This window comes from Lepidochelys kempii, chromosome 3 (genome assembly GCF_965140285.1).
Source record: "Lepidochelys kempii isolate rLepKem1 chromosome 3, rLepKem1.hap1, whole genome shotgun sequence".
NCBI lineage: Eukaryota > Metazoa > Chordata > Testudines > Cheloniidae > Lepidochelys > Lepidochelys kempii.
The window spans coordinates 167,665,029-167,691,599 of record NC_136382.1 but is presented as its reverse complement, the minus strand read 5'-3'; the positions used below and the strand labels follow the sequence as shown (position 1 = coordinate 167,691,599).

Here is a 26,571-nt window from a genome sequence, read left to right as displayed (position 1 = left end):
GCTCGGATACACTCTGATCAGGGGCGGGATTTTGAGAGTCACCTTCTGAAGGAGGTGCTGAAGATAGCAGGAATTAAAAAGTCTAGGACAACGCCTTATCACCCCCAAGGTGATCCTCAGCCAGAGAGGTTCAATCGAACCCTATTAGATATGTTGGGAACTTTGCGACCAGAGCAGAAGGCAACCTGGAGCCAGCATGTCGCATTTCTGGTGCATGCCTACAATGCCACAAAGAACGATGCTACGGGAGTCACCCCATATCTCTTGATGTTTGGGCGAGAACCAAGATTACCCATAGACTTGTGCTTTGGTGTATCAGAGGATGGAGATAGCTATGAAACTCATCAGCAATATGTATCCCGACTAAGAGAAAAGCTGCGGGATGCTTATCGCTTAGCTACCGCTGCGGCTCGGAAGAACGCAGACCGCAACAAACATCGATATGATGCTAGAGTGCGTTCGCAGGAGCTCCAGCCGGGGGACAGAGTCCTGCTGCGAAATTTGGGTATTGCTGGCAAACACAAGATAGCTGACAGATGGAAGGCAATACCTTACCTGGTGATGGAAAAGCTGGGAGATCTGCCGGTCTACAAGATCAAACCTGAAGACGGTCCAGGGCAAATAAAGACGGTGCATAGAAACCTTTTGCTCCCTGTGGGGGAATTGGTAAGCACCCCTTGTGAGATGGGCCACGGCAGGGCCGCCGGGCAGAACAGAGGTGCTAGACCAAAGCCGCCATCCAACACAGACAGTGGGCCCCCTGCAGCTAACTTACCCCTATTCTGCACATCTGAGAGTGAGTCTGAGGAGGAAGACACAACCCTGGTGTATCCTGGGATGGAGACAAGATTTCAGTCTCGATCAGCTGAACCAAACGAGAGTTTTCCCTCTTCCGCCCTAAACCCAATGGCGGAACTATTTAGGCCCCTTTCTGATACCCCGGTGCTGCTGATGAGACCCCCCTGTGATGACACACACAGGTTATTGGACAATGGGGACAGACAGGTAGAGGATGTCCTGGGCACCTTGGACCCTCCAGCGTTAGAACTAGGAGTGCAGGGGCCTACGCCAGTAGCCGAGGGACCCTCCAGGGAAGCCTCTCCATCCATCACTCAAGAGGATGTTCCCCTTACTTCGGCAACAGAGATTCTCAATAGACGAGACAGGGTGATAAGACCAGTGAAACGGTTAACTTATGATGCACCTGGGGTGACTAGTGAGGAGCCAATACATTTAGCACACAGGCTTGTGGAAGCTAAAGTGGGCTTCCTGAGGCCCTTTGGAGGAAACCAATGAGTTGGTATAAAGGGAGTGTGATTTGTCGGGACGACAAAGTCTCGGCTGGGGGGAGGATGTAAGCAGTGTCAGGATGAGCTCCACCCTGACATCTGGTGGTGAGGTGTGGCAAGTTGTGGAAAAGAACTTCAGGGGCCGATCTCATTTGCATAGGCACACCCACCACGCCTAGAATGAGACCATAGCTGCCCAAATGGTCACTTTGGCTGCTGTGGGATCCCCAGTGTCTCTGTTATTGGGGCAGGAAGAATAAATTGTTATTACCCTGATTATGGGAACTGTGCTTGGAACTGTACTTGGCCTTTTGTTACGATGGAGGGATTCACCATCATCTAAGTAGCACTCGCTAGGCAAGGGTCATGGGTTCCAAAACTGTGTGAATAGAGAGAGGCTGGGGACAAGTATTAATACTTGGTGGCATGGGCCCCTTGGTGAGGGCCTTACATGCTAATTGCACTTCCTCCTCTCTCCACTGTGGAATATCAGAGCTAATTTTGATTTCATTAGAAGTCTAGTTATAGGCTGCTGAGCTCACTTTGGGCTGACAGTGCACTAGCACTGGGGCTCCCCTACTACAAGCTGAATTCACCTAAGAGCTGAAATCACTGAGTGTTGTGTTAAGCAGTGGGGGAGCCTGAAGATATATTGTGGAGCAGTTTGCGGGACGGCTGGTGAAGCAGTTCGACACAGAGCAGTGTGTGGATGGCAGGAGCTGCTTGTGGGCCGTGGAGCTGAGTGAAGGAGTTCGTGGGGCGGCTGGCGGAGCGGAGCGCAGCTGAGCGAAGGAGTTCGTGGGGCGGCTGGCGGAGCGGAGTGCAGCTGCGCGAAGGAGTTTTGTGGGGCGGCTGGCGGAGCGGAGCGGAGCGCCGCTATGGAGCTATGGGGCGGTCAGCTTCAGATCACGTAAGGTGCCTCTTACCCCCGTCCCACTTCCACCCAGGTTGGGAGGTAAAGCTCCGCCGATAAACTTTCGAACTCTGGGGCTGCCCTGACCAGGGACAGAGACTTTTGGGGCATTGGACTTTTGGGGTTGCTGGACTCAAGAACCAAAGGGAAAAGGGCATGCCCCAATTTGCCTGGGGTGGGGTTGCTTTTGCTCATGGGTTGTGTTATGAATCCGGTTGGTGGTGTTTCCCCAACATAATGCCACATTGTTTCTCTCTGTTATTAAAAGACTTTTGCTACACTCAGACTATGTGCTTGCGAGAGGGGACGTATTGCCTCTTGGAGGCGCCCAGCGGGGGTGGTATATATTTGTCCCAGGTCACTGGGTGGGGGCTCGAGCCGGTTTGCATTGTGTTATTGGAATGGATCCCCTAGATATTGAACCCGGCCCTTGTTGCTGCCAACTCTGACGGGCAGAAGGGTTACATTTACAAGACTGTAAAAGTGGCAAAAGTTCACAATCTATTGGAGATAGTGTGACTGCTTAAGAAACTACTCCATACCCTAGAAGTAGCTGATACGCCTAGGAGGACAAAGGGTTGCCATGGTAAATTTGTGCCCTTAATATATGAGAGAGTTTGAAGGCATACAAAACCTTGAGGATTTGTTAGCACTAAGGGTCTCCCAATCTTATCGTGTATTTGGTCATTTTCATTCCTTTCTAGAACAGGTTAAAATTTTTCAAAAATTCAGAATTTTAACTTTTTTGTGAAAAATTGACACCATTTTTCAACTAGCTCTACTCTTTTGTTTTCATCTATTTGGAAAAATATTCAATTTTTAATGATATGCTGATCCAGGTGAAAAGAAACCACACAACGGGCAGGTAACCGAGGCCCCCAAAGTATTAAATATGAACTAGTATTCCTTTAGCACATGTTAAAAATTACTTTTCCCATTTCTGGGAAATATAGGGTGCAACCATCTTGTTTTTAATAAAATCTCTTTTTTAAATGTTTAGATATGATTTTTCTGAAATATTTTTATTCCTGAGGTGCTACTAGACTTAAGGTAGTGTGACAAAGTTCCTGCTCTACCTTGGTGGGTCTTGCGCTTATTGGCGGATTTGCTCGCCTTGGAGCTTCACGGCAGCCCTCAGCTTGGCCGTTTTTCTGAACCCACAGTCCACGTCAACTCCTCCTATGTCTGAGCAGGAGTTGGGAGGATTTGGGGGGAACCCAGGCCCGCCCTCTACTCTGGGATCCAGCCCAGAGCCCTGTGGAATGCAGCTGTCTAGAGTGCCTCCTGGAACAGCTGTGCGCCAGCTACAACTCCCTGGGCTACTTCCCCATGGCCTCCTCCCAACACCTTCTTTATCCTCACCGTAGGACCTTCCTCCTGGTGTTTGATAATGCTTGTACACCTCAGTCCTCCAACAGTCCGCGTTCTCACTCTCAGCTCCTAGTGCCTCTTCCTCCCAGCTCCTCACACGCACACCACAAACTGAAGTGAGCTCCTTTTTAAAACCCAGGTGCCCTGATTAGCCTGCCTTAATTGATTCTAGCAGCTTCTTGATTGGCTGCAGGTGTTCTAATCAGCCTGTCTTAATTGTCTCCAGAAGGTTCCTGATTGTTCTGGAACCTTGTCTGTTACCTTACCCAGGGAAAAGGGACCTACTTAGCCTGGGGCTAATCTATCTGCCTTCTATTACTCTCCTATAGCCATCTGGCCCGATCCTGTCACAATAGCTTTGCACTGTCCCTAGAGAACAGCAGTACTGTGCACTTATACAATACAGAACCTTTTATCAGAGTGTTTCAAGATGCTTTACCAAAGCTGGAGAAATTTTATCCCCATTTTGCAGCTGGGAAAACTGAGGCACACCAGCCCAAAGTCACATAGCTCCAGATTCTGCCACCTTTACTCATGTTTAGCTGTACCTTACTCCACAGGCTGCCCCACTGAAGTGAGTGGCAAAAATTGGTCAACAGGGATTCAGTGACAGAGTAAGGAAGAGAACCAAGATTCTGTGGCTCCTAGTCCCCTCTTGCTCACCCCTGGACTAACCTGCCTATCATAAGAGATTATAGGAGGATTGACTCCTCCTCCAGGAAGCTCCCAAATCATGTATCCTGCTGCCCTATGTTTGCTTTATGGGAACACTACAAGTGTAATTTAATGTAATTTGTAGACTGCTCTGAGTTAGGTCAGGGCCATTTTGGCCCCGGTTGTCCCAGGATCAGCACAGCACAGATTAGATGGCTAAACGACAAGCTATACCAAGTTTGAATTGGACACAGCTGAGGATCTGGCCCTTGTCCTCTGCAGGCTAATCAGTCACTACCAGACATTAGGTCACATGCATAAAAAACAGACTTTATATACTCCCTACAGTTAGGCAACCTGATCCTCGTGCAACAGTACCGGGTTTACAATGGCACCGTAGTTCCTGGCCCAAACTGGGTAGGGGCCCATTATGGACACATCTGGCCCCTCACCCAGCCAGCAGGTCCCGCTCAACTGTAGGAGGCTCACCACCCAGCAGCTGGGCTCCACCATGCGGGCTGGGCAGGGCTGCTGGCTGCAGGGCCAGTGGGCATGGCCAGGCTGGGAAGACTCTTGGGAGTCGTGTCCTAGGAATCTGCCCCGCTCCACAGCGTGGCTCCATCTCTGAATGGTCTCCGCTGCCCACCACCTGTGAGGCCATTCCCACCTCCCCGGGGCCAAGCTGCCTGGTACCGGTGCAGAGGCCAGACCAGTCTTGGCCAGTGTGTATGGGGGGCAGCGCAGGGGCCTCGGCCCGGCCCTGCCAAGCAAGTGGGTCCTGAGGAGCTAGAGTGACCAGATGTCCCGATTTTATACGGACAGTCCCAATTTTTGGGTCTTTTTCTTGTACAGGCTCCTATTACCCCCACCCCCGTCCCCATTTTTCACATTTGCTGTCTGGTCACCCTATGAGGAGCCCAGCCCAGGTAGGCCCCACTCCTGCTCCAGCTTAGCTGATCATGTTGCTCCTGAGGGGCTGCAATGATCCCTGCCCCAGGACTGGAGCCGGCCATGCTGCTGGCTCAGCCTGGCAGACACGGTAACCTCCCAGTGGGACCAGTGAGTGTGGCCAGGGCTCGGGGGAGTGGGTCTGTGGAGGGTCACTGGGCAGTAACGGGTGGGGGAGGTTTGTGTGTTTTGGGGTGCTAGGCATAGGGGGATCGGTGGGGGGGCACTGGGCAGGTCTGTGGAGGGTGTTGTGCAGTTGTGGTGGGGGGGTGTAGTGGAGCACTGGGCAGGGGGGGCAGTGGTCAGGGGGGGCACTGGGCAGGGGTGGTGGTGTGAAGGTGGTGTGAAATTGTGGTGGGAGGGTTATGGGGGATCTCAGAGGGACGATGCTGGGCATAGGGGTCTTTGGGGGGGCTCTGAGAAGAAGGGTGCTGGGATTAGGGAGTTGGGGGGGCTCTGGGTGGGGGAATGGTGTGGCACATCACACGGTGCAGGCCCACTCCTGTGGGGAAGGGGCATGCTATCAGGGCTGGGTGGGCCATATGCATCTGGTGGCTGCCAGTTTGTAAACAGTGGCCTTGCGCTGGGCAGAGCAGGGCCACCTTCACCACGTCATGCCCCATTGGCCCTGGCCAGCCCCTCGCTCCAGGGACCAACCCCCACCCCACCCCCAGTGCCATGCTCCATTGCCCCCATGAGGGCCCACAAATATGTTTGGCACTGGGCTCACAATAGGTTAATCCAGTGCTGCATGCACAGGAGGTCAAATCCAATACACAGGCTACCTTAATTTGCTCTCTTTCAGAAACTACTGACTCTGAGATGACAAATTTTTTTGCCTCCTTTTCCTGCTTTTCAGAGGGTTAATATTTTGAGTTTTAAATTAAAAAACAACAAACTCGTTACTATTGTCCTCCTGAATTTAAACTGATATTACATTTTGAGGTTTGAGTAATGTTTTAAAATGGATACTGTTTCTTTAAAGCTGACACATAATGAGATCTTGGAGGTTTGTCCTGGATTGCAGACCATTTTATTTCTCATAAACATGCTATCATTAGCTACTTTCAGGAGGATGAGTTATACTGATTGATTCAAATCAAACTTATGACCTGGTGGCAGTATTAGATGTTGGCTATAAAACCTCACCTTCTCATTAATCTTTCATTGGACACCGTGATCCGAGAAGTCAGCAACAGTCACACCATGCTCCTTCTCTCTGGTGATGCCACTCCAGAGGGCTCACTTATTGGATCAGAGCAATTATTACTACCCTTACAATACAGATCCTGAGAGCTTTATCAAATTTCCTCTTAGGTACCCACGCTTACAAAGAGTCATGTGTTGTTTCTTTGGTGAGGACATCACAGGATTACTATAAAATGCAGTAAACTGAGGTCATTTGCAATTAAACACATGACTCCTGATTCCAAGATGATGCATTTTCATTTTCATTTACAGCACACTGTAAATGTCTTACAGAAAGCATAGCTACACGTAAATGATTGTGTTCTAAGAATTCCAAGTTCCAGTTAAATCACAAATAAATGCCAAGTAAGATTTATTCAGGGGAGGATTAAGGCAGAATACTTGGTATGTGGATTGCAGGTATCTTGGTATCATAGTTGGAGGGGCCCACATGAACAAGTGCCTCTGTAAACAGCAGGCAATGCAACAAAGAACTGATCGATGGCTGCTAGCCAACTGATTGCTGCCAGGACAGGACTTAGGAGGTGCACCACAAACTTTGGGTGGGCCTCCCTCATCTCTTCTACATCACAACATGAAATGACCTGGAGAAAAGTGAGAGGCAGCAGCTGGAAGCTGTGAGACTCTGACTTGGCCAGCATACACTGCACATATTGCCAGCTGTTCCCACATTCTTTGGGTGCATGGGGAGGAAAGGCCAAAGTTTTGGTGGATCTGAGTCCAGTATATGCCTAACCCTTTCCTGATTCATTTTTATATCACAGAAAGCTTTCTCCCTCTTTCAGGCTGGTCTGATGGCCTGGTATAAAGCACCACCTTGTCTTTGAGGAAACCTGGGTTTGAGGCTAAACTTGGGATTGCAATGGGTTGGGATGCTTTGTGGTGGTAACTCCACGGGTCAATGGAAAGGGGCAGGTGCACTTGCTAGTGCATCTCCTAGACCTAAATGGCAGTACAGGTTGAAGTAACAGCTAAAGCAGGGATGGGCAAACTTTTTGGCCCGAGGGCCACATCGGGGTGTGAAACTGTATGGAGGGCCAGGTAGGGAAGGCTGTGCCTTCCCAAACAGCCTGGCCCCTGCCCCCATCCGCCCCCTCCCACTTCCCGCCCCCTGACTGCCCCCCTCAGAACCCCTGACCCATCCAACTACCCCTGCTCCTTGTCCCCTGACCACCCCCTCCTGGGACCCCATGCCCCAAACTCCTCAAACCCCACCCCCCATCCAACCCCCCCCCCCCACTCCCTATCCCCTGACTGCCCCCCCGACCCCTTTCCACACCCCTACCGCCTGACAGCCTCCCCAGGACTCCCACACCTATTGAACCGCCCCCTGCTGCTCCCTGTCCCCTGACCGCCCCCCCACTCCAGAACCTCCACCCCATCCAACTGCCCCCTGCTCCCTATCCCCTAACTGCCCCTCCGGGACCCCCTGCCCCTTATCCAAACCCCCACCCCCCGCCCCCTCACCATGCAGCTCAGAGCAGCAGGAACTCACAGCGCCGCCGGGCAGAATGGTCCCACAGTCCGGATGTGGCCCGCAGGCCATAGTTTGCCCACCTCTGAACTAAAAAGAAGACTGCCATTTTGCTTGAATGCAGAGCTTGTGAAACACAGTAGTTTAAGATAAGGCCAGGAATTTGTGAGCACATAAAATCATGGTCCAGACAGACCTCATTTTCATACAAGCTAAGCTGCTGATGTTGAAGCCTGATTTCCCACCAAGGCTTCAACTCAATGAACTTAACACATACTGAAATACAAATTGCCTTGTCTACACTAGGATTTAGAATGTGCTAGCTAGCACATTCTAAGGGCATACTTTTAAATCTTACTCAAGACAAGTCCTTGGAAGACCCAGACATGTGGATCTGGAGCACTCTCAACCCTTAAATGAAGACTGTGTTGAACTTTTAACAAGAGCTTTTCTTCCTACTGTTTATAGGATGTTTGAATCAAATAGCTGCCAACAAAAGAAAAAAAATGCTTTAAAAAGTCAGAATTAAAATCACTTGCTTTCTCAATTAATCATATTTTACTTGCTTGGTATCTTTGATGTCATAATCTTGCTAATTCTGCAATCTTTCATAGACTCTTCTAGTTACAAGACCTAGGCTCTTCATAGTTTCTAGCAGACTCTTTACTTTTCTCTTCGAAAGGATAACCATATGGCTCTCAGTTTATCTTCCTCAGAGAATAAAAGACAGAATTGACCAGAACTTGAATCGGTGACTTCAGGGATCCTATGAATTACATAACTGAGGTGTAGACTACTAAGCCACCCTCCTCTGGCCACACACACCTATCATTAAATACAATACCACAATATGATCACTAAAAGAGAGACTGCCATAAACTTTAGCTGCCATTTAAATAAAAGGCCTGGCACAGCACAGAATTCACTTTCAACCATAAGGGAATTAAAAATTGCTCACCACAAAGTATATTCCTACACTCATCTGGCTTTCAAGAGGTTCCTACTGAACAACCCAGTCTGGATCAGGAACCTAAATTCTGTTGAAAATTAAACATTGTCATAGGGACATAGGGGAAGTGAAACATGGTGCTGACACGAGGTAATTGCTCTATTATCTCATACTGTGAGGTGATGAATGCCTTTCATTGCCCTGGAAATGACTGCTCCCAGTAGCATGACCCATGGCAATATTTTGCCATTGGTGCAAAAGCAGTCAGTCAGAATAACTAGTTACCACCATGACTGTGACTGGAGGGGTGACCCAAGTTCAATTCAGCAGCATGAACCTTTCCCACATGGAAAAGGAGTCACATAGGACACTGTCTTTTAGCACATGCCATAGAGAAGGCTAGCTCAGGCCTGGTCTACACTACAAGTTTATATCAAATTTAGCAGCATTAAATCAAATTAACCCTGCACCCATCCATACAAGGAAGCCATTTTTGTCAACCTAAAGGGCTCTTAAAATCGATTTCTATACTCCTCCCCGATGAGGGGATTAGCACTGAAATCGACATCGCCATTTTGAATTAGGGTTAGTATGGATGCAGTTCGACAGTATTGGCCTCCAGAAGCTATCCCACAGTGCTCCATTGTGACCGCTGTAATCAGTACTCTGAACTCAGATGCACTGGCCAGGTGTACAGGAAAAGCCCCTGGAACTTCTGAATCTCATTTCCTCTTTGGCCAGGTGAGCTCATCAGCACAGGTGACCATGCTCAGCACAGGTAACCATGCAGTCCCAGAATCGAAAAAGAGCTCCAGCATGGACCAAACAGGAGGTACGAGATATGATCGCTGTATGGGGAGACAAATCCATGCTATCAGAACTACGTTCCAAAAGACGAAATGCCAAAATCTCCAAGGCCATGATGGACAAAGGCTACAGCAGGGATGCAACACAGTGCCACGTGAAACTTAAGGAGCTCAGACAAGCGTACCAGAAAACCAAAGAATCAAACGGACGCTCCGGGACAGAGCCCCAGACATGCCGCTTCAACCCTGAGCTGCATGCAATTCTAGGGGGGGCCGCCACCACTACCCCACCCTGTCCATGGACTCCGATGATGGCGTACTCTCCGCCATGCCTGAGGATTTTGCGGACAAGGAAGATGAGGATGAGGAGGACAAGCTTGAGGAGAGCCCACAGCACACTGTTCTCCCCGACAGCCAGGATCTTTTTATCATCCTGACTGAAATACCCTCCCAACCCAACCAAGCCAGAGAAGGGACCTTTGGTAAGTGTACCTTTTTAAATATAATACATGTTTTAAAAGCAAGCGTTTTTTAATGATTAATTTGCCCTGAGGACTTGGGATGCAATCGTGGTAAGTACAACTACTGGAAAAGCCTGTTAACGTGTCTGGGGATGGAGCGGAAATCCTCCAGGGACATCTCCATGAAGCTCTCCTGGAGGTACTCTAAAAGCCTTTGCAGAAGGTTTCTGGGGAGAGCAGCCTTATTCCGTCCTCCATGGTAAAGCAATCATCCCAGAGAATTGGATGGGGTGGCGTTAGTTTAGTTTCTGCTGCTGCACATTAACACGAAAACCGCAGCACTAAATGGCCAACTCAACGGGCTTTGCTTGGTATGGGAAAAGAGGATGCTGCTGTTATGAAGGTTGCAGAAGCTGAAAGACTATGGTTTACCATGGCCGCCTGCAAGCCAAATTCTGTTGCTCGGCACTGCGTGTGTGATCTCTAACACCAAAGCTGCAGGCACTCAATATAAGATGCAAAATGTGACCTTGTACTGAAATCACATATGCTATGTAATGTGAATAGTGTTGTTCACCGTGAAACAGTATAGCCATTGTTCTGTAAAATGTATCTTTTTAAATACTTCACTCCCTTTTTTTCCTCCCACAGCTGCAAATGTTTCAAGCCTTCCTCCTCCGTCCCAAAGGCTATCTCAGATAAGGCGGTGAAAAAAACGCACACGCAATGAAATGTTCTCTGAGCGCATGCAGTTGTCCGGCACTGACAGAGCTCAGCAGAATGTGTGCAGGGACACAGTAGCACAGTACAGGAAAGTGGCCAATGAACGTGAGGACAGGAGGGATGATCGAGATGAGAGGTGGCGGCAGGAAGATCAGAGGAGGCAAGATGCAATTCTGGGGCTACTATGGGATCAAACAGACATGCTCCGGCGTCTGGTAGAGGTTCAGGAACGGCAGCAGGATCACAGACTGCCGCTGCTGCCCCTGTTTAACCACCCTCCCTCCTCCCCAAGTTCCATAGCCTCCTCACCCAGATGCCCAGGAACGCGGGGGGGAGGCTCCGGGCACTCAACCACTCCACCCCAGTGGACAACCCAAGCAACAGAAGGCTGTCATTCAACAAGTTTTGAAGTGGCCTTTTCCTTCCCTCCTACCCTCCTCCCACACCCCACCAGGGCTACCTTGTGAGTTATCTCCCTATTTTTATAATCAATTAATAAAGAATACATGCTTTTTAAACGATAGTGACTTTATTTCCTTTGCAAGCAAGCTGTGATTGAAGAGGGGAGGGCGGGTGGCTTACAGGGAATTAGAGTCAACTAAGGGGGCGGGTTTTCATCAAGGAGAAACAAACAGAAGTGACACCCGGTACCCTGGCCAGTCATGAAACTGGTTTTCAAAGCTTCTCTGATGCGCAGCGCTTCCTGCTGTGCTCTTCTAATTGCCCTGGTGTCTGGCTGTCCATATTCAGCGGCCAGGTGATTTACCTCAACCTCCCACCCCGCCATAAATGTTTCCCCCTTACTCTCACAGACATTGTGGAGCGCACAGCAAGCAGCAATAACAATGGGAATACTGGTTTCACTGAGGCGAGCCAGTAAACTGCGCCAGCGACCCTTTATACGTCCAAATGCACACTCTGCCACCATTCTGCACTTACTCAGCCTATAGTTGAACAGCTCCTTACTACTGTCCAGGGTGCCTGTGTATGGCTTCATGAGCCAGGGCATTAAGGGGTAGGCTGGGTCCCCAAGGATAACTATAGGCATTTCAACATCCCCAACTGTTATTTTCTGGTCTGGGAAGTAAATCCCTTCCTGCAGCTTTTGAAACAGACCAGAGTTCCTGAAGATGCAAGCATCATGAACCTTTCCCGGCCATCCCACACTGATGTTGGTGAAATGTCCCTTGTGATCCACCGGTGCTTGCAGCACCACTGAAAAGTACTCCCTGTGGTTTATGTACTGGCTTCCCTGGTGGTCCGGTACCAAGACAGGGATATGCGGTCTGTCTATAGCCCCACCACAGTTAGGGAATCCCATTGCAGCAAAGCCATCTACTATGACCTGCACATTTCCCAGAGACACTACCTTTGATAGCAGCAGCTCAAAGATTGCACTGGCTACTTGCATCACAGCAACCCACACAGTAGATTTGCCCACTCCAAATTGATTACTGACTGACCGGTAGCTGTCTGGCGTTGCAAGCTTCCACAGGGCTATTGCCACTCGCTTCTCAACTGTGAGGGTTGCTCTCATCTTGGTATTCTGGCGCTTGAGGGCAGGGGAAAGCAAGTCACAAAGTTCCATGAAAGTGCCCTTACGCATGAGAAAGTTTTGGAGACACTGGGAATCATCCCAAACCTGCAACATTATGAGGTCCCACCACTCTGTGCTTGTTTCCCGGGCTCAGAATCAGCGTTCCACAGCATGAGCCTGCCCCATTAACACCATGATCTCCAAATTGCCGGGGACCATGGTTTTAGAGAAATCTGTGTCCATGTCCTCATCCCGCTCGTCACTGCGCTGCCATTGCCTCCTCGCCTGGTTTTTCAGGTTCTGGTTCTGCATAAACTGCACGATAATGCGCGAGGTGTTTACAATGGTCATAACTGCTGCAGTGAGCTGAACGGGCTCCATACTTGCCGTGCTGTGGCATCTGCTTGGGCAATCCAGGGAAAAGGGCACGAAATGATTGTCTGCTGTTGCTTTCACAGAAGGAGGGTTGACTGATGACATTTACCCATAACCACCCGTGACAAATTTTTGGCCCCATCAGGCATTGGGAGCTCAGCCCAGAATTCCAATGGGCAGCGGGGACTGCAGAAACTGTGGGATAGCTACCCACAGTGCATAGCTCGGAATGTTGATGATTGCCACGGTACTGTGGACGCACACCGTCAAATTAATGTGCTTAGTGTGGACACATGCACTCAACTTTATACAATCTGTTCCCAAAAATCAAATTCTGTAAAATCAGAGTAATTTCGTAGTGTATACAAGGCCTCAGAAAACGCTGTCAAACCTGCAGCTGCAGAGGGTCCTCAGATTACAAGTCTCCCCTTCATGGACAAGATTAAATGCCAGCATGATGTTCACTGCTCATACTCCAGCAGCACTTGGTGTGGAATCTGAGCTGCTCTATGAATAACAGAGCTTTGACATAACTTGAGCCTTCCTGAGGAATTGGGGGTCTCCTCATTTATCACAGTTTTGGCTGGGATAAATCATAAGTTCCAGTCTCCTCCTGTTTAATGGGGAAGCCTCTAGCCCAGGGGTGGGAAAACTTTTTGGCCTGAGGGCCACATCGGGGTTCCGAAACTGTACGGAGGGCCAGGTAGGGAAGGCTGTGCCTCCCCAAACAGCCTGGCCCTGCCCCCTATCTGCCCCCCTCAGAACCCCTAACCCATCCAACCCCTCCTGCTCCTTGTCCCCTGACTGCCCCGACCCTTATCCACAGCCCCGCCCCAACAGCGCCCCCCCCGGGACTCCCACGCCTATCCAACCCCTCCGTTCCCCATCCACTGACCACCACCCCCGAACCACCGCCCCATCCAACTGCCCCCTGCTCCCTGTCCCCTGCCTTCCCCCCAGGATCCCCTGCCCCTTATCCAAACCAGCCCCCGCTTCCCGCCCCTTACCATGCCGCTCAGAGCAGCAGGACTGGCAGTCATGCAGCCTGGCCAGAGCCAGCCACGCCGCCATACTGCCTGGCAGGAGCTCGCAGCCCCGCTGCCCAGAGCACTGGTGGCACAGCGAGCTGAGGCTGCCAGGGAGAGGCGACAGCAGGGGAGGGGCTGGGGGCTAGCCTCCCCAGCCGGGAGCTCAAGGGCCGGGCAGGGTGGTCTCGAGGGCCAGATGTGGCCCATGGATCATAGTTTGCCCACCTCTGCTCTAGCCACTATTCCCTCAACTCCCTCCACCAAAACATGCACCAGATGTGGACACATTACTTCTTCCTCACTCTTCCTAGGTGGCATAGCAGAGCAGTTTGGGCCGGGCCAACGAAAGCAGCATACTGAATCTTGGACCTTGCAACCAGCAAAAGGAGGTGGAGTCCCCAACAAATTACTCTGATTTGCTGGAAACAGCATTTCGCAGCTAAGTTTTATTAACAACTTTGGGGAGGTCAAACTGTACTATCCTAAATTGTATGTTACGATTTATTACGGCCCTTTATACCGAGATAAGAAGGAGTTACTCACCTTGTGCAGTAACGATGGCTCTTTGAGATGTGTGTCCCTGTGGGTGCTCCACTTTAGGTGTCGGTGTGTCCCTGCACTGGAGATTGGAGATTTTAGGTAGCAGTGCTCAGTCAACGTGTGCATGCACAGTAGATGTCTTGCAGTGCCGTTGGCACCTCTTGTAGTGTGTGCACGCCCTGCCCCTTTCAGTTCCTTCTCTACCGCAAAGCCTGATAGTAAAAACTCCAAAGGAGAGGGGAGGAGGGAAGGTAGTGGAACATCCACAGGGACACACATCTCAAAGAACCATCATTACTGCACAAGGTGAGTAACTTCTTCTTCGAGTAGTGTCCCTGTGGGTGCTCCACTTTAGGTGTCTGTAGAGCAGTGCTCCACTGTGGATGGTAGGTGCTTCTGAGTTATATATGCAGTGGTCGAGAGCACAGTAAGGCCAACTGTGGTGTCTGACATAGCACCTTGTGTACTGCTCGGAGCTCTAGGAGGCTGACGTGAAGTTGAGTTTCCGGCACTGACCACTTGCCCTGTATGGTGTGGTGGTCTAAATGAGTGCCCCAACCTATCAGAGATGCATCTGTCGTGATAATGAGTGATGGAGGGTCCTGTTGAAAGGGGATCCCTGTGCAGACATTTTCTGGTTTTGTCCACCAGTGTAGTGACGTGATGGCCTTTGGGGGCAATGTGACTCTTTTGGCTAGGCTGTGTTTGCTGGGCATATACACGGTGCTCAGCCAGCCCTGAAGACAGCGCATATGGAGTCTTGCGTGCCTTATGACAAACATCATGGCTGCCATATGCCACAGGAGCTGAAGGCAAGTCCTCACTGAGGTTTGTGGATTGGTGATGATCGTGGAAATGAGTGTGTTCATTGTCACAAACCTGTGGTTTGATAGTATTGCCTTGGCCTGTATGGAGTCGAGGTAGGCCCCAGTGAACTCCAGGTGTTGTGTCGGGGTTAGAGTTGATTGCTTTGTATTTATCTGCAACCCTAACTTGTGGAATAGTGCAATGGTTGTTTGAAGTATGTGTGTTGCCTCTTCCCAGGTTGCACCTTTCAGTAGGCAGTCGTCTAAGTACGGGAAGATCATTACTCCTCTGTGTCATAAGTGTGCCACTACTACTGCAAGTGTTTTGAAAAAACTCAAGGGGCTGTGGAAAGGCCAAAAGATAGTACTCAGTAGTGGTAGTGGTTGGATCCTACCATGAATCTCAAGAATCATCTGTGGGACGGATGAAAATATGTGTCTTGAAAGTCGAGGGCTGAAAACCAGTCCCCGCTGTCTAGTGCTGGTATGATTGTGGCCAATGTGACCATTTTAAACCTGTGATTGTGTACGAATTTGTTGAACTTCTGAAGATCTCAGATGGGTCTCAATCCATCACTTTTCTTTTTGGTGAGGAAATAGTTTAAGTAGAAACTCTTCCCTTTGTATTGATTTTGAACTCGTTCCATGGCACCCAGCTGTAGGAGGTAGTCCATTTCCTGTTGTAGGAAGTGATTGTGAGAAGGGTCCCTGAAGAGGGATGGGGAAAGAGGGAGGGTGGGCGGGATGGAGAGGAACGGGATGGCATAACCAGATCTTATGATCTCCAGTACCCATTGGTCTGTTATTATAGCTGTCCAAGCATGGTAAAAAATGGTAATAAGTGGTGGCCAAAAGTTTGGGTAGGAGTGTCCAATAGTGCTATAGTCTGGGGGAGGTTGTTCAGACCCTCAACCTAGACTTCAAAATTGAGGCTTGGTTGTTGATGGTTGAGAAGACGAGGCCTGATGTTGCGGGGCTCTATGTCTTTGGGGGCATTGTTTATTCCGGTTTTGGTCAAAATGCCGCTGTTGTTGGCAGTGGAAAGATGTGTCTCTTGTTCTTTGATATGGTGGCGTCATTTATTACGGGGGGACCCGGGGTGTATATGCTTAAGGTACGTAGTGTGGCCTGAGAGTCTTTCATTGTATGTAAGACCTCATCTGTTTTAGAGGAAAAGAGTCTTTCGCGGTCAAAAGGAAGGTCCTCCACCTCCATCTGTAGTTCCTTCGGAATTCCCAACACCTGCAGCCAGGATGGTCGTCACATCACCACTGCTGAGGTTGTTGTTCGTGCGGTTGTGTCTGCCACATCCATGGAGGCCTGTAAAGCCGCGTGGGCTATTATTTGTCCCTCGGCCATGATGGCCTTGAGCTGGGGACGTTTCTCTTCAGGAAGATCCTCTAAGAGTTCCTGCAGTTTGCCATAGTTAGAGAAGTCATAATTTGCCAAGAGGGCGGAATAGTTGGCAACCCTGAATTGCAGTGTGGCTGAGGAGTATATTTTACGACCAAAGAGGTCTAGCCTTTTATGTTCCTTGTCTTGTAGTGTCGAGCATAACTGGGGTTGTTTGCTGTGGTGATTGGCAGCTTCCACCACTAGGGAGTTGGGCTGTGGGTGGGAGAAAAGACAGTCTATCCCTTTAGCTGGGATGAAGTATTTTCTGTCAGCCCTTTTACTGGTAGGGGGGCTGATGCAAGTATCTGCCATATGGTCTCTGCCAGCTCCATTATTGCTTAGTTGATGGGGATAGCAATCTTGGCTGAGGTAGATGGTTGGAGGATTTGAAGCAGCTTGTGCTGTTTCTCTTGCACATCCTCTGGTGTGATCAGTTGGCTGGCCACCACTCTCTTAAAGAGAGCTTTCGGTCATCAGATGTCGTTGGAGTTGGTGGTATAACAGCCTCACCTGGTGAGGAGGATGAGTTATGGGCAGGTGAAGTGTCTTCCTGCTCAATCTCTGAAATCGTTTCTTCCTCCTCTATTTCCCCGTTGGGAACTTCAGATGTTTCCCTGCCTGGTGAAAGTGGAGGTGATCTGATTTCCCGTCTGGCTGGGGTGGAAGATCTGGAGTATTGGGCTCTATATACAGCCCATGAATCCCGTGGGCTGTATATACAGCCCAATCCCACTGCATTGGGAAGGGTGGTTGTGGGCAGGGCCAGGGTTGCCCATGTCATTGCTGTATCTGTCCACAGTGGTGAGGCTTGGTTCTGGCAGCCCCCCATGGTGGTCTCCTCTCTGTCAGTGTGGAGTGTTGAGAGGAGAAACGGCTGCCCTGAGCATCCCCTTCCTCATCACTATATATGGACTGAAGGGTGGGAGATGCAGGAAGCTGCTCCGTTCTTTGGCCCAGAGATTTTTCGGTGCTGAGTAGGGGAGATTGTGGTATCGAGGAGACTGCTATGTCCCTCTGGTGCAAAAATTGTGTTGGAGCTGCTGTGGCCAGAGCCGTGTTTGTACTGTGGTCAGCTTTCGTGGAGGTAGTTGGTGCCGTTTTAAGTCAGTCTGTCGGTGGGACTTGGCAGAGGTACACAAGGAGATAGTGCCAGAGGTGCCTGAGGTCTTGTAGGTGCTCTCTCTGGATGAGCTTGGCACCGAGGGCAAAGACCTCACTGGGGAACTTCTCTTTCTCTAAGTGCCCTGTTTCAGGGAAGTCGCAGCTCACTTCCTTGAAGTTTTGGAAGGCTGAGCATTGCCCTTGTCAGAAGTTTTACTTCTCTGTGACTCAGCTGATGTTTTTTCCTGAGATGGCTGGAGGGACTTTTCCACCATCATTTTAAGGTGGAGATCTCTGTCTCGCTGTGCCCTTACCTTTATACTGATACAGTGAGACCATTTCTAGGGGATATGAGTTTCCTACAAGCAATGGACACAAGATGTGTGGCCGTCAGAGACCAGCATTGCCTCACGGCAAGAGTCGCCCCTCTTAAAACAAGGTGAACCTGGCATTGTGTCCATTAATATTTTCCCAACTGGGAAGGGAGATGAAAAGAAAATATACAGAAATTGGTTAAAGGAAACTCTATTTCTACCACTAAGCTAAGAAACTAAAACCAAAATGAAAAAAGAGGGGTTTTTTGAAGGGGAGGTTTTTTTTCAATAACTGGCTAAGTAGAGTCTAATTAAACTATCTAAGAGTAATATGTAAACTGTTATCTTTTCTAGAGGCAGCACTGCCACTGAGCTCCGCCTGTAGCCGAGGACGACTGAGAAGGAACTAACAGGGTTGGGTCGTGCGCGCGCTACAAGAGGTGCCCACAGCGCCGTGAGACATCTACGGTGCACGCGCGCCCCAACCGAGCACCGCGACCTAAAATCTCTGATCTGCAGGGACGCAGCGACACCTATAGTCGAGCACTCACAGGGGAGTGAAGAAGAATCATTATGTTCCTAAAATCTAACACATATAAGATGAAGTCAAAGGAAGACATGGGTTGACTTCTATACAGTTCTAGACTTTGCATTTGTAAAATCAAGCCAACCCTAATGTCATTCTCTTAGGATGAAGAAGTCTCTTGGGACTTGGTTCTAATCTGACATATGTGCATATCTTGAGAAATGGATTCTTCAAGTTGCCCAGAGATGGATGCAGATTGGAATCCAGCATTAGCAGGGATGTATATTTACTATACTATCACTTGACCAGCTGAAGTGAACAAGAGTTAATATCCCTATATACACAATAGTGTGAGGGAAAACATTTGACTGGAGAATGCAGTAGGTTGAGACCCAAACAAGGACTGTAGAGACAGAGAAGATGTTATAATTACCACAAACTCCCACTGCTTCATCTCCACACTCTGCTGCTCTCTGGCACCATCAAATTGGTTCCCTTTTGATAAGAGACCTTTGAAGAAACAGCTATGTCTTACATGACAAACTTGGCAGCATTAATGTGTCATTCATCTGTAGAAGATTAGAAATGAGTGAGAAAGGGAGGGAATGTTTTATCACCTGCAACACAATATGAAACAAAACAAGTTACAGTCATATGCAGGCACCCTAACAACATAAGTGTTCATATGTTAATAGATGCACTGGAATCCAAAAGTTTATTTTATCATTATTTTTAAAAACATGCCTTTGGCATAGCCTCCTGGTCCATTTATATTACAAAATTACACAGAATTTAACACCCTGGTGCCAACAGCAGTTGCAATAAACACCCCCACACACATTGTAAAAATGTAGGCAAAACAGTAACATCCCAGCCTGTTACCTAAGCGATTATAAACAAAACACCCATCACAGCTAATCTGCCTCAGGAAGAAGCCCGAGCCAACAGATGGATTTCCTCAGCAACCCTCCTGTGTCTTGGCAGAATTTGGTGATAATAATACTTGTAGTAATGTTTATTCAATACATAACATAATGAAACTCACACGCGTATAGTTACTTTCACCCAAAAGCAATTTACTAACAAACTATCCTCAGGGATTACTTCGTCCATCATTGAAATGCAACCACCATGTGGCAAAAGGTAGCAGTTGTATAATAGAGCACACCAACATTACACAACAGTTCAGGACAGGAAGTACACTATCCAAATGAAAGGAATTTAGTTAGCTACCTAAACTAAAAACTGGACACTGAGGGTTAATAGCTGTGCTCTTGTGAAAAGGACCTTTAATTAATACACAGAGTAGTGCTTCACTTTTACGTTTCATCCATAAGACAGCACCTCCTACAGCAGTGTTACATTACACCATGCTAGAGGGAAGAGTGCTACCTACTTAACTATTAATACCAGTTCCTAGAGCAAAGAGATGTTCAGTGAATGTTTGATCCACATACTAACCCAACCTAATGCCCCTTACCTCGTGATATTTGATAGGATCAAAGCACAAGGTGGCATGGAAGTAGTGAGCTAGTTCATTATAAACATAGTGATTGAAATCAGAGCATTTAATAATATTGACTGTGATGTTTGGGTGCCAAACAATATCTGCATGTCTGTGTTGTCACATATTCTTTTAATTCCTGCAGACCTGTCTCACAAGGAATGATTGTGCTGTCAATTTACTCACATTTTCCATCAATACTTTCTGTTAGAAACTGATCATATACAACAGTATACAACTTGTGGCATACGGAAACAGAAAGGAATTATATGATGCCTTGACTGAAACCAGTGATATTTACCATCATTTTATCAGTAAACCAATGCTTGAGATGTGGGTGTTATGGGAAGGGGGAACTATTTTCCTTTTGGAAGACAGGACTAGTATGGTGTTACTTTCCAATTTACACAGCTCCATAATTCCCTAACCAGAGTGTTAGAGGTTATGTTCATTTATAACAGTCACAGTCATCATCATGATCAAACCAAGCCTGCTCTCTTACAGGCCTAATGGCTCTTCTCTTCACAGCAAATACTTTGGTGGAGTTAAACCCTGTTTATGGGAAGACTGTAAATTAGAACCAAGCTGCATCATGTTACAAAACTGCATTTCTGGAATATTTCCTTGGTTTCGGTTCATGTGAAGCAGCCCACATTGCTCCTCAAAGCTGGAAACAGCTTGCACAGCAAGGTCTTTAGGAATCAGACAAACAATAGTAATAAACTAGAGGGTTGTACACTTCATTGCTTCTATAGGCCAAGCTCACCGCACACACCGGGGTTCCTGGCTGGCTGGAAGCCTGCCTTGTTTCCAGCAAAAAAAATTTCAAAAGCAACCTGTTCCCACACAATGTTTCAATTCAGACAAATCAGCATTTTCTGATAGAAAAATATTGTTGGAAAATTTCCAATGAGCTGTACTCCTAATCCTGTGTCCCCCTCTTTCTGCCCTCCTCCACACCAATTTGGGCTGTGTTCCCCTACCTCATCCTTCCCTGGCTAGGGCTCTGTGTGTCCCTCTTTCCTGCCCCTTCCCCTCCCCCCCCCCCTCCCCAGCACCCAGAAGCTCCCTAGTGGGATTGAGATATAAGAGGCAAATCTGCCAATCACCTGATTTTAGTGGAAATCAGGCTTTTCCAATTTTTCAACTGTACCAAAATCAGCAAGGTTCTTCCTATCATACTCAGAACATTCCCTGAAATTTTGGAATTGACTGGATGGAGTTTTCAACAGTTATTGTGTCAGAAACAGGAAATGCTGTTAAGTGTTCATTTCACAGCCAATTAACATTTATATTCATAGATTCCAAAGCCAGAAGAAACCATTGTGATAATTTAGTTTGACCTCCTGAATAACACAGAAACATAAAGGCACAAGACCAATTCAGAGTTTTGAGATTCTCTAGAATTAATAAATATGGCTGATTAAATGCCCTGAGGATGAAATGCATCCAGCAGCCGTGCAGCAGGCCTTGCAAACCATAGAAATCTTGTGGTATTTGTGTGTAAGGGCAGCCAGAGTAGTTGTGCTGGGGCAAACTCCTCACCCCTTTCCTTTGTGAAGATGACACAGCCAAGTGTCAGATACCACCAATTTGGTCGATTTAGTGTACCCTCTCTACCTCCCCCCCATACATAATTTGAAAGATTATGATGTCTGCTTTAAGATGAGGTATGAGTTGGAGCTGTCAAGTGGTGCCATTACCATAGAAATGAGGATAAACAATGACACCATCAACACATTAAAATAACCACTTTGAAATATTTTCATTTCTCATTTCATTTCATTTCGTTTCTCTAAGTTTAATGACTCTATGTTTTATTTCAAGACATAAAATTTGATTTCTTTGTGAACTCAAAGAATCACAATAAGAATCTAAAGGGTAAAACAAAATCTAATAAGTTTGTACAGGTATTGAAATGTAATAGCACTGGTGACATTTCTGGTCAGCATCATTATATCATTTTGTTCATCATTATGATCCTGTCGAGAGTGTGTGGGTTTCCATAGTCTTTACTGCCTTGACATGTACACAGTTCTGTGGGGGGAAGACTGTCCTAGCTACACATACAGTTGATTGTTCAGTGACCCTTCCTGGTACAGGCACAAATAAGGTCTTGTAGACGTTCAGATGCCATAGAGCCCTTGAAAAATACAGGAAGTAGTTCATCATCCATATTTTTCAATCCATATTGCAATGGTGATCCAATATCTGGTTTATCTATGTGCAAAGACATCCAAATCTTTGTTGCCAAGACGCTATTTTGACACGCTCTTCAAAACTGTCCTCCCATAGTGGGAGTTTGGCCGGGGACTTCTCCTTTTGGATGGCTAGATTGAGGCACAAGCAATGCAGGTCTCTTGGGTCTCCTTTTCTTTCTCGCGCTGGTCATTACAACACTGCAACCAACTTCCTTGTTGCAGAAATTGTGGATTATCTGTCACACTCTCTCAATTTGGCAAGATCTCTGAAACAGTAAGCTCCCTTTGTTTTGACAACATTAAGCACAATTTTTTCCCCAATACCAACTAGGGATGACACACAGTCACATCTGTTAATGAGTGCACAGCAGCAAGTATGTTGCAGAAGTCAGGAATGATTCCATCAAAAATTGCATGCACAGGTATGAAGTGATGGTTGTCAGTTGTGCTGGTAATGGTGCCTGTTTCAATCCACATGTTATCTACGTGTTCTATTTTTGGAAAGTATTGAACAGCAAGGACCAAACATATGTATCAGATGATCTAATTATTATGGTTCCTTTGACACCAAGAGACCCAAAAGTCATACTAGCACATACAGCATGCAAACACATCTTTGTGTCTGTCTCCTCTTGAATATTGTACATGTCTTGGGCTTCTTCAACACCTCTACTGATGACAGACTTTGCTACTTCATCCTTCGGAAAAGCCTCCAGCTAGAAGAAGTGTTTATGTTGGGTGTGCTCCTATGGTCTCAGGTGCATTTTGAACCATATACTCACAGAACATATACTCACAGAAGAATTTTACAAGTGACTGCCATGTTGGATGCCACATGTAGAAACTTTTTCCATGGTGGCACAAGGTGTCCACCAATCACTTACTATTTCTTGCATCCAACTTTTAGGTGCTGTCCAGCACTGTTCTTCTGCAATTTGCACAGTTATTGTTGTTACATCTGTCAAAGCCTTCAATTACAGAGGTATCATTAAACTATTATAACCTATTCTTGATGGGGGCCACATCCTTAAATACATCTTTCCCAAAAGCCCTCTTCTGGCCACGATCATGAAATTGACCAAAATGGACCGTGAATTTGGTAGAGCCCTATGCATTATGAAATCCATTGCCCAACAAAACAGTGCAGGGGTCAAGACACAGCCCTGCCTGACACTAGATACTGTTTTAAAAGGTGCCAACATCCGATTCCCAAGATGTACACAGGCAGTGGTTCCACTATGCAGCTTGTTAATCGAGTCCAGCAGAGTGGTTGGAACACCTACGTTCTTTCAGGCCTTCCTTCGCGCAACTGTCAAGTGAATCAAATGCAGCCTTAAGATTGACATATGCCACAAGCAGGGGCTTCTTGAACTCACAATGTATCTCCGACAACAAGCAGAGGGCCAAAATGGTATATCTAATGTAGATCTGTTCCTTGTAAAGCCTGATTGATGGCATGCTTCATTTCATCTAATGTTAGTGCGTTAGTACAAGCATCTGGGTCCAAAACCACAGTGGCTGACAAATCATCCAGCTCGGAGCAAGCGGCAACTGGAGGGTGGTTCAGGGTGCTGTGATAACGTTCCACCCGGCGTGAGAGGATATCATCATCCGATTTACACGGAAGGCCTTGGCTGTCATTCAAGATGCTGTTCACAGTGACTACCTCTTGACCGCTGAGACTACGGATCGCGTGGAATGCCGGCTTTAAGTCCCTCCTGGCTGAGTTCAACATTATCTGCCACTAGGTTACAATAGATGAGCCTAGGAATTTAAATTAATAATTTTGCTAGACACTAAAAATCATGGTCTTAATAAAGACACTGGATTAATGGCTGATTACAACAATCTATAAACCCCTAACTTCCCTTTTTTGTCCTATCACTGCAGAGGTGTTAAAGGGCCACTTCACCTTGAATGGCCTCTTAGAATATGTGTTAACTGCTTATGCTATACAATCTGTTCCATCGTGAATTTAGGGCATGGCTACACTGGCAACTTAAAAGCGCTGCTGCGGGAGCACTTCCGCGGCAGCGCTTTGAAGTGCAAGGGTGGTTGCGCGGGAGGGCTGGGAGAGAGGTCTCCCAGCGCTCCTGGTAATCCACCTCCACGAGGGGATTAGCTCCCAGCGCTTGGAACCTGTCTACACTAGTGCTTTAAAGTGCTCAGACTTGCTGCACTCTGGGGAGTGATTCTTCACACACCTGAGCAAGTTAGAGCACTATAAAATGTAAGTGTAGACAAGCCCTTAGCTGCAACACGTTGAGTATCTTTCCCAGACCTGAAGAAGAGCTCTGTGTAGCTTGAAAGCTGGTCTCTCACCAAAAGAAGTTGGTCCTAGAAAAGATATTATGTCACACACCTCATCTCTCCAACATCCTGGTACCCAACATGGCTACAACAACACTGCAAACAACGATATCAGTGTCATTTGGTATTGGTAAGACATCTCAAGGTAGTCGTCTTAAAAGATAACAGGAGAGATCTCAGACAATATTTATTTGTAGGTGACAAGAATATATTTTCTCAAGTAGTTTTTCAGGGCAACTCAATTCTGGATATCTTATATGTTTTTCAAATGCTGCACAATGCATAAGAGATTCTGATTGCCCAGGCAGAGTAAGTAAGTTTACTTTCCCATGCTTCAGTGATATTTCTTGTGATGCTGGACTGTCTAAAGACCGTTCTTGAAATTCATAGATTCATAGATACTAAGGTCAGAAGGGACCATTATGATCATCTAGTCCGACCTCCTGCACAACGCAGGCCACAGAAACTCACCCACCCACTTCTGTGAAAAACCTCTCACCTATGTATGAGCTACTGAAGTCCTCAAATCGTGGTTTAAAGACTTCAAGGAGCAGAGAATCCTCCAGCAAGTGACCCGTGCCCCATGCTACAGAGGAAGGTGAAAAACCTCCAGGACCTCTTCCAATCTGCCCTGGAGGAAAATTCCTTCCCGACCCCAAATATGGCGATCAGCTAAACCCTGCGCATATGGGCAAGATTCACCAGCCAGATACCCAGGAAAGAATTTTCTGTAGTAACTCAGATCCCACCTCATCTAACATCCCATCACAGGCCATTGGGCCTATTTACCATGAATAGTTAAAGATCAATTAATTACCAAAATCATGTTATCCCATCATACCATCTCCTCCATAAACTTACTGAGTTTAATCTTAAAGCCAGATAGGTCTTTTGCCCCCACTGCTTCCCTTGGAAGACTATTCCAAAACTTCACTCCTCTGATGGTTAGAAACCTTCGTCTAATTTCAAGTCTAAACTTCCCAATGACCAGTTTATATCCATTTGTTCTTGTGTCCACATTAGTACTGAGCTTAAATAATTCCTCTCCCTCTCCGGTATTTATCCCTCTGATATATTTATAGAGAGCAATTATATCTCCCCTCAACCTTCTTTTAGTTAGGCTAAACAAGCCAAGCTCTTTGAGTCTCCTTTCATAAGAAAAGTTTTCCATTCCTCGGATCATCCTAGTAGCCCTTCTCTGTACCTGTTCCAGTTTGAATTCATCCTTCTTAAACATGGGAGACCAGAACTGCACATAGTATTCCAGATGAGGTCTCACCAGTGCCTTGTATAACGGTACTAAAACCTCCTTATCTCTACTGGAAATATCTCGCCTGATGCATCCCAAGATGGCATTAGCTTTTTTCACGGCCATATCTCATTGGCGGCTCATAGTCATCCTATGATAAACCAATACTCTGAGGTCCTTCTCCTCCTCCGTTACTTCTAATTGATGAGTCCCCAGCTTATAACTAAAATTCTTGTTATTAATCCCTAATTACTATTACTCCAGTTTACAAGGTCATCCAGATCCTCCTGTATGATATCCCGGTCCTTCTCTAACTTGGCAATACCTCCCACCTTTGTATCATCCGCAGACTTTATTAGCACACTCCCACTTTTTGTGCCGAGGTCAGTAATAAAAAGATTAAATAAGACTGGTCCCAAAACTGATCCCTGAGGAACTCCACTGGTAACCTCCCTCCAGCCTGAGAGTTCACCTTTCAGTAGGACCCGCTGTAGTCTCCCTGTTAACCAATTCCTTATCCACCTTTCGATTTTCATATTGATCCCCATCTTTTCCAGTTTAACTAATAATTCCCCATGTGGCACAGTATCAAACGCCTTACTGAAATCTAGGTAAATTAGATCCACTGCGTTTCCTTTGTCTAAAAAATCTGTTACTTTCTCAAAGAAGGAGATCAGGTTGGTTTGGCACAATCTACCTTTTGTAAAACCATGTTGTATTTTGTCCCATTTACCATTGACTTCAATGTCCTTAACTACTTTCTCCTTCAAAATTTTTTCCAAGACCTTGCATACTACCGATGTCAAACTAACAGGCCTGTAGTTACCCGCCCGGATCACTTTTCTTTCCTTTCTTAAAAATAGGAACTATGTTAGCAATTCTCCAATC

The 26,571-nt window shown here is 47.3% G+C and overlaps 1 long non-coding RNA gene across 5 annotated transcripts in view; it reads right to left on the bottom strand.

Moving 5' to 3' along the window:
- LOC140909522 (uncharacterized) overlaps positions 1-26,571 on the bottom strand; it is a 147,187-nt gene that overhangs the window by 94,131 nt on the left and 26,485 nt on the right. For 4 of the 5 annotated variants that reach the window (XR_012158253.1, XR_012158252.1, XR_012158249.1 and 1 more), the window contains exon 2: positions 18,853-18,988. The exons of the other annotated variant lie outside the window; for it this stretch is intronic. This is a non-coding gene — a long non-coding RNA (uncharacterized LOC140909522). The remainder of the gene's footprint in view (positions 1-18,852; positions 18,989-26,571) is intronic. 5 annotated transcript variants of the gene reach the window in all.